This window comes from Dermacentor albipictus, chromosome 3 (genome assembly GCF_038994185.2).
Source record: "Dermacentor albipictus isolate Rhodes 1998 colony chromosome 3, USDA_Dalb.pri_finalv2, whole genome shotgun sequence".
In the NCBI taxonomy this organism is placed as follows: domain Eukaryota; kingdom Metazoa; phylum Arthropoda; class Arachnida; order Ixodida; family Ixodidae; genus Dermacentor; species Dermacentor albipictus.
The window spans coordinates 169440635-169447744 of record NC_091823.1 but is presented as its reverse complement, the minus strand read 5'-3'; the positions used below and the strand labels follow the sequence as shown (position 1 = coordinate 169447744).

Below are 7110 nucleotides of genomic sequence, written 5' to 3'. Positions count from 1 at the left end.
ACGTGTGCAGATGCATACTTAAACAGAAGTACTTCTAATTGTCCGAGAACATATACAGAAGCACAGTTTGTAAACGAGTACACAATAGGTAAGTATATGCACTTACAGGACATCGAACATAACTACTTGACAACATAACAAGCTTAGATCTATATCACGCATGTCGTTCAGAGCACGGTAAATTTTAATATAAACCTAAGACATTGCTATCTTTGAAGAAAACTTTAAAAGTGGCAAGTGCTTTTCTCTGAAGCCCCGCTGTTGGTCGCGGGGCTAGTAAATATTTTTTTTTTCATACTGAGTGGTAGTCGATCTAATAGCATTAAATCTTTTCTCAATCGTCGCCTTGCACTTTCGTGCCTTGAGCACTCGCGAAGGAGGTGGTGAATGTCTTCGTCTGCGTCGCAGTGCCTGCGAGCCAGGACGCTATTTCTCCAGCGCAGCCGTTTTCTCCTTATTTCCGCGTACATCTTTGAAGAGCCGGCATGGTTCGTGGCGCGGATGCAAGTTGACGTCCCCGTGCCTCTGCCGGGAATGGTGACTTCAGCGGCGGCTGCGTCTAGGAAGCGGACCGGCCTCCAGAGCGACACCGACGGCGATGACACCAGCATCTACCCGCTCAGCATTGAGGACTTCTTCGATGACAGCTTCGAGCTTGTGCGGAGCCGCAAGGCGAAACGAAGGCACACCACCAGGGCGTCAATGTCTTCGAGCACGCCAACGGTAGGACCAACTCAGAATACCGCAGTCAGCACGGTTCTATTTCTACCAGAACTCGTTACCGACAACCTGAGGTGGCCCAACAGACAGTCTATCGGTGCAACTTGAAGCGGTGGCGCCAAATCAGGTAACAGACGTTAGAGTCAACACACGAAAAAATGTGTTGGCTATCGACGTCACACATGAGACTGCGCTGAGAAATTTGACTAAAGTTACAGAACTGGGTGGCGTTAAGCTCCGCTCGTACATCCCCCTGAACAGTGGTTCCACTGCTGGTGTCATCTACGACGTGGACGTCTCCATCTCCTGCGCTGACTTGCCGATTCTAGTGAAGCGTGCCGTTGATGGTGTCGCCATAACAGATGTGTATCACCACGGCACATCCCGGTGTGTGAAAATTATGTTCAAGGGCGAGACTCTCCCTTCGCACGTCAAGGTGGGCCAATTTAGACCCCCTGTGCGACCATTCATCCCAAGGCCACTGCAATGCCGCAATTGTATGAGGCTGGGACACGTGAGCGCCGTGTGCGAGAACACGAGAGTTTGCTCACGCTGCAGCGAGCCCCACACTGCAGATTCCTATGCAGCCACGTTTCTCAAATGCACCAGTTGCCTTGGGTCCCATTATGCTTCCTCGAAGGACTGCCCCAAAATGAATAAGGAAAAGACGATCTTGAAGCAGATGGCGAGAGACCATTCGTCTTGTCGGAAAGCTGTTGCGGCCGTTAGAAAGCGATGCCCCCGACGCCATCAGCGTTCGAAGAACGCTGATGCCTCTGTGAAGAGTGCGCTCCATCCGACAACACCTCCTCCTCTGCCCGCTAGGCCTGGCGGAATTCAATCTAAATCTGACAAGGTCGTTACGGAGAACAATGCAACTTAGTCCGCACTACTGAATCAACAGCCAAAGCCAGAAAAACAGCGGAAGTCAGAACCGAAGCCGCAGCCGACGCCACAGCCGATGCCACAGCCGGAGCCGCAGCCACGTCAAGTGATACAGCTGCGCACAGCTGTAGAGTGCACAGCGCGGGTTCCTGACAAATTGCCCGAAGAAGACCGGCAAGTGGTTATGATGCTCCTGTCTCTGATGAATACTCTTTGAATGCTCTTGAATAACCTGCACACTCCGTCAGCGCGAAGTGCAATGCAATTTCTGGATGCTCTCAATTCAGTACTTGCAACTCTTGGATAAGCATCATGGCTCATCCGCGTCATTCTATTCGCACTGATGTCAAAAAGGCTGGGGTTTAGCTTAACAATATACTGTCACGCACTGCAATGTTCTGCTGACGCCCACCGGCTCCTTGGTCTTCACTGGTGACTTAACATGCATCACCAGCTATGGGGAAGCACCATGACTAGCATCAGACAGCAGAATGACGGCAGCCTAACGTATCGGCGGATCACTTGCTTGGACTTTACTGATTTCCAGGCGCTATGCTGCGTGCACACACAGTGTTCCCTCTATCCCGCTTTCCACTTTCTGTTCCCCCTTTGCCTTCCACCTGTGGAGGGTAGCAAACCGGACGCTCGTCTGGTTGACCTCCCTGCGTTTCCTCTCTTTGCTATCTCTCTTCGTTGGGGTGGCCACAGAACCAAAGATGACTACGTTTTATCCACGTTTTATCCTAAACAAGAAGTACAGACTATATGCAGTGCCGCAGACGATGCTGTAATGTTTCAAATCTTCTGTTATCGCTCAACTTTGGCGTAATTGAGTTTTATACACGGTCCGTTGAAGAGTAACTCAGAAATCTTTGCTGATAAAAAGGTATTTCTTGCTCATATGACAGGGTATACGTCTCAAGAGCAGGCCGGCTTCACCGCCTGAAGGAGATCTAATGGTTCTTTTTTTAGTTATTGCGCGCCCGATTCGCAGCTGCATCTGGCGCAGTATTTTCATGAATATTGCAGTGTCCCCGTAACCATTGAAATGCTATATAGCGTGATTCCTCGCGCCTGTTCTTGTGTACAATTTGACTGTTTCACACAATAAGAATTTACTCCTTTGGTCCCGTGTAGGTTTTCATGCCACCCCCCAAACAAGAATCAATACACGAATCTGCCAAGTTTAATGTTTTCCGTGCACATAATGTCTGCTCATATTTCTAAACCACGCAGACCTCTCAATAGAATGGCACAGGCTGTTCAATGGCGTCTTTGACTTTTATCTGGTGTACACTCCCTTTTCGGGCCAGTGGTAATGTGCCGCTGAGAGTGTGTTTCGTAATTTGCACGCGTAGCTAAGTGTTGTACTTCTCTGCGCATGCACTTCTCATCGCCACCATTTCCTCGACAGTCATCGTACATCGCCTTCGTTCTCGTGACGTCGCTGTGTCGTCATCCCGTACCGCTCACGTGCGTGATTTGGTAATGGCGTTACGCCATAGCTGCGCATCAGTGTTGTTCATAAATCTAAACGTTGCACGAGATTAAATTTGGGATTTGTGTGGTGCATAAACATTGCATGAAGTTACACGTTGTGTCTCATGAAAACAAACGCGGTCATACGCATCACGCCGTTTGTTGTGTACCGTTTAATTGGCCGGTTCACTAAGGCTTCGCTTCCCATTGATTCCAACATGTACTTCAATTGGATCTGCATATTTTTTTCTATCCGCGCGAAACCAGCTTGTTTCTCGCCCTGGCTGAGAGAGAGAGAGAGAGTAAACGTTTATTGTAACAGAGACTGTTTGGTTATGGTGGGTGGAGCCCCTCCTCCAGGGCCCCAATGGTTACAGCGGCTCGCCGGGCCTGGTCAAGGGTCGCCAGTTGGCTTCCCAATTCCACTTTCGCGAGTCGCGCCTCCCACAACCAGTTATGAAGAGTGTTGTCTAGCAGCGGCGAGGTGGCAGCCGCCGGACGTGACGCGCACTGGAATGTTATGTGTTCCAATGTCGGTGTTCCTCCGCACCACGGGCATGTGTTGCTGTATTTGTCTGGGTACATTTTGTGTAGCCTGTATAAATGTGGGAAAGTGTTTGTTTGCAGGCGGCGCCAGTCCCGTGCTTGCCTCCTGTCTAGGCCTGGGTGAGGAAGGGCTTTGGTTCGCCTACTTAGCCGTTGTAACTCGAGGATTTCTCTTGGCGCACTGGGTGTCGAGGTGTTCTCCCGGGCGGTGTGGCCCGCGGCTCGGCCTGTCATGCCTCGAGCCAAGCGGTCCGCCCGTTCGTTCCCCGCTATCCCTGTGTGCGCCGGGCACCAGGTCACGCAATGATCCATGGTGAGGTTCGTTCCTAGGATGCGGAAGACGCAGCCCGGTAAAGCCCCCCCAAGGAAGAGGCGGCAGGCGTCCTGCGAGTCTGTCAGCACGTAGGCCGATTGGCCCTTAGCTTCCGCGGCGCGTATAGCAAGGGCTATGGCCACAGCTTCGGCCGTTGCAACCGATTTCGTGTGTATAGATGCTGCTATGGTTGTTCGTCCTTGGCTAGTCACGACTGCTGCAAATGTATTGAGGGTGCCTGTATTCTTGTGATACGAACTCGCGTCTGTAAAGTAAGTATCCGGGTCGCTGCGCCGCCTTAGTGGCTGCTCGCACGCGTCTCCGTGCCGCATGATGGACTGGGTGCATGTGACGGGGGATCGGCGCCACGTGGATCCGCTCTCGGATTTCAGATGGCAGTAGGATTGTTTCATCGCCACAATATTGGGGTGTGAGTGGATAGTGAAGTCTTTGTAAAACCGAGCGTCCCTGAGGTGTCGTGTTTAGCCGTTCACGCTGCGTCATTAGAGTGGCCGCTGCATATTCCTCGAAAGTGTTTATCATTCCTAATTCGTTCAGTCGGATCGTGCTTGTGCTTTCAGGCAGGCCGAGTGCTGCTTTACAGGCAATTCTTATGAGCTTATCCGCATGTTCGATGTCGTGACGCCGCGTGGTTTGGAAAGGCAGGGCGTACGTTAGACGACTAATGACGAAGGCGTTTACTAGTTGCATGGTGTCTGCTTCGGTCATGCCTTCTCGGCTGCGTGCAACTCTGCTAATAAGCCCAGTTACGCTCCGAACAGTGCGTCTGAGATTGGAGAGCGCTATGCTAACGCTGCCCGTTTCTTGAATGCACATTCCCAGTACGCGCAGGTGGGATGCCCTCTTGATGGGCTCTCCCTCTAAGGTGAGCTGCAGATCCGGAGCCCTGGTCGCTTGGGTATGCCTAGGTCTAATATGAATATACTCCGATTTCGCTGGAGCGCACCTCATGCCTGCTCGCCTCATATAGTTTTCAATGGTGCTGATGGCCTGTTGAAGCGTGTCTTGTCGGTTTCCGTAGGACCCTTTGCAGGCCCAGAGTGTAATGTCGTCTGCATATATGGCGCAGCCAAGGTCCCGGTTCTTCTGTAAGTCCAGGGCCGTTCTACGTAAGCCGACGTTAAAAAGAAGTGGTGACAATTTGGATCCTTGAGGAGTGCCCTTATCTGGTAGGCGATACAGAGCAGAACGTGCTGAACCTAGTCCTATTTTCGCGGAGCGGCTGCTCAGGAAGTCTTGAACGTAATGAAATACTCTTTCTCCGCACCCGACATCTCGTAGTCCGTCTAGTATTGTAGTGTGTGAGATGTTATCAAATGCCTTATGGACGTCGAGTGCTAGCAGGATTCTGTCCATGCTGCCCGGAGGAGGATCGAGCACCTCATCTCTTAAATAGAAGAAAGACGTCCTGTGCACAGATTCGCCTGCGGAAACCGAACATGGATTCAGGGAAGAGTGAGTTTTGTTCGATGTGGGCTTCGAGTCGGGTTAGAATTACTCGTTCAAAGAGCTTGCCCATGCAAGACGTGAGCGATATGGGCCTGAGATGGTTGAGCTCGCGCGGCTTGCCCGGTTTTGGTATAAGCACGATGTCTGCCTGCTTCCATTCTCGCGGTAGTATTCCATCTGGTCGCCAGACCTGTTCATTGAAGAAGTCGACTAAGTGCTGTAGGGCTACGTCACTAAGGTTGCGCAGCATTGCGTTGGTGATTTGGTCGGGTCCAGGAGCCGTGTTCTTCTTGAAGGTTTGTGCTGCTGCGTAGAGCTCCGAGAAGGTGATGGGGGCGTCCAAGCTCGAGTTTTCCTGTCCTTGGTATTCTCTCATAACGCTTGAAGATGTCTGGGCAGCGCCGGTGTAGGTGCGTTTTAGGTGCTCGAGTAGTTCTTGTTCTCAGCCCTTGTATTCTCCTAACAGCCGCCGCATGACGTTAGACGTCTCGGTGCGCGTGCTAGTTGGGTCGAACATGCACCGAAGAATGGCCCAGGTCTTCTTGGTGCTGAGGGTGCCTCTGAGAGAGTCGCAGAAGCTGCGCCAATTTTGATTATTCAGCTCCTTCGCATAGGTGTTAGCTTCGTTTGCCAGCAGGGCTATTCGGCGCCTAAGTTTGCGATTACGCCGCTGCCGCTTCCAGCGTTTGGTGAGGCTTCTGTGGGCCTCCCAGAGGTGGGCGAGATGGCTGTCTACTGCTGGTGCTTCCGTTGTGGTCTTGATCTCTCTCGTGGTGGCAGCATAGGCATCCTTGAGGAAAGCTGTCCAACCTGCGGCCGTGGCTGGAAATGAGGAAGCAGCCTGGTGTCGTTCTCTGTACGTTTTCCAATCAGTGAGCCTGGCCACCCCTAGGGGCTGTCGAACTTTAGCTGTGTTAACATTGACACACAATAGATAGTGATCACTACCTAGCGTTTCGTCCAGGTTACACCAGGTGACCCCCGTCTCGTTGTTGACAAACGTAAGGTCTGGCGTGGTGTCCCGGGCAACGCTGTTTCCTATCCTTGTAGGAGTGCCTGGCTGCGTAATCAGTACAAGTTCGTGGGACTGAGTTTCTCGGAGTAGATTGAAGCCCTTGGCGGTGTCGCGTTGATAACCCCATGCGGAGTGCCAAGCGTTAAAGTCACCGAGAAAGATTAGTCGGTCTTTCGTTGAGAGCAAGGTAGATACGTGACTTAAAATTAATGAAAAATCGGCCCTCTTATCCCTAGGTGGGCTATATACGTTGGTTATCAGGCACTTTGGACGACCCTTCTTAACTGGCCAAATGGTGAGTATTTGATGGTGGATTTCTACGCCAGGTGCTATGGCGACAGTGATTGTGAGGTCCTTGCGGGCCAATGCTGCCACTTCAGGGTAGTTCGAATCGCTGTAAAAACGGTAGCCCCCAATAGGTATCCGCATTTTCCCCACTTCCTGAAGACAAATAATGTCAGGTGGGACGAGCGCCGCCTTGATATATTGTGTAAGTGCAGCATGCTTGTTATGTAGTGATCGGCAGTTCCACTGCCATCTCGATCTCGCCCTGGCTGAGATATCGCGCCGGCGGTTTTCGTGCTCGGGGAAAAGGATGAACAGCCGAAACTTCTGGCTGTATTGTGCGGGGCATTTAGCGACTCTCTTTATTATTTTGTATCAGTCCGCGGGAAGTTTTTAC

At 51.6% G+C, this 7110-nt stretch overlaps 1 protein-coding gene across 3 annotated transcripts in view; it reads left to right on the top strand.

Annotated features, from left to right (window-relative positions):
- The window catches only part of LOC135919151 (transient receptor potential cation channel subfamily M member-like 2), a 203169-nt gene that overhangs the window by 77141 nt on the left and 118918 nt on the right, over nt 1-7110 (top strand). The gene's annotated exons all lie outside the window — the stretch shown is intronic.